This window comes from Penaeus monodon, chromosome 20, assembly GCF_015228065.2.
Source record: "Penaeus monodon isolate SGIC_2016 chromosome 20, NSTDA_Pmon_1, whole genome shotgun sequence".
NCBI lineage: Eukaryota > Metazoa > Arthropoda > Malacostraca > Decapoda > Penaeidae > Penaeus > Penaeus monodon.
Genome location: NC_051405.1, coordinates 35,645,996 through 35,646,697, shown reverse-complemented (window position 1 = coordinate 35,646,697; position 702 = coordinate 35,645,996). Strand labels below are relative to the sequence as shown.

Here is a 702-nt window from a genome sequence, read left to right as displayed (position 1 = left end):
GTCAGTAAATAAACGATGTTGATAAATGAATGAATTAATTATTAGAAAAAGATGGACAATCAAATCATTAGTAATAAAATCAAGTAACTAAAAAAAAAAATAGATAAAAAAAAACGTTATAAGTAAAACAATGATATTAAAAAAGAAAAAAAAAATCGGAAATAAACAGATAAATAAGTAAATGGAAGGAGTAAATAAATTCTATAAGAACAGAGAAGATAATAAAAGAAAGAGAGAGAAACATTCGATAAATTAAAATAAAAAAAGAAATAGTAAGAATGAATAACCAGTCAAATGAATGACAAAATCAACGCAGACAAGCAAAAAAAAAAAGAAAAAAAAGAAAAAAAAAATGAATAAATAGATATGAAAGAATAAAGAAATAAGTAACAAAATGAATAAATAAATAAAATAATGGATAAATGAGGAAACAAATAGCAAAACGAGTAATCAAAACTAACAGATATAAAATTTATCAAAATAACAAACAAATAGGAAGGATAAATAGAACAGACAAGTAAATAAAAATCGTAAATCCAAAAAAAACAAACAAACCAAACAGACACAAAACCAAAATCCTAAAAAGGTGAAAAATCCTAAATCCCAAATTCTTAAAAAAAGAAGAAAAAATCCCAAATATTAAAAATAATAAAATAATCAAAATAATAAATCCTAAAAAGAGAAGAAAAGGTCCCAAATCCT

General features: G+C 21.5%; 1 protein-coding gene across 1 annotated transcript in view; it reads right to left on the bottom strand.

Annotated features, from left to right (window-relative positions):
- Positions 1 to 702, bottom strand: part of LOC119586068 (double C2-like domain-containing protein beta) — a gene marked incomplete at its 5' end in the record, with an annotated part of 20,822 nt that overhangs the window by 1,286 nt on the left and 18,834 nt on the right.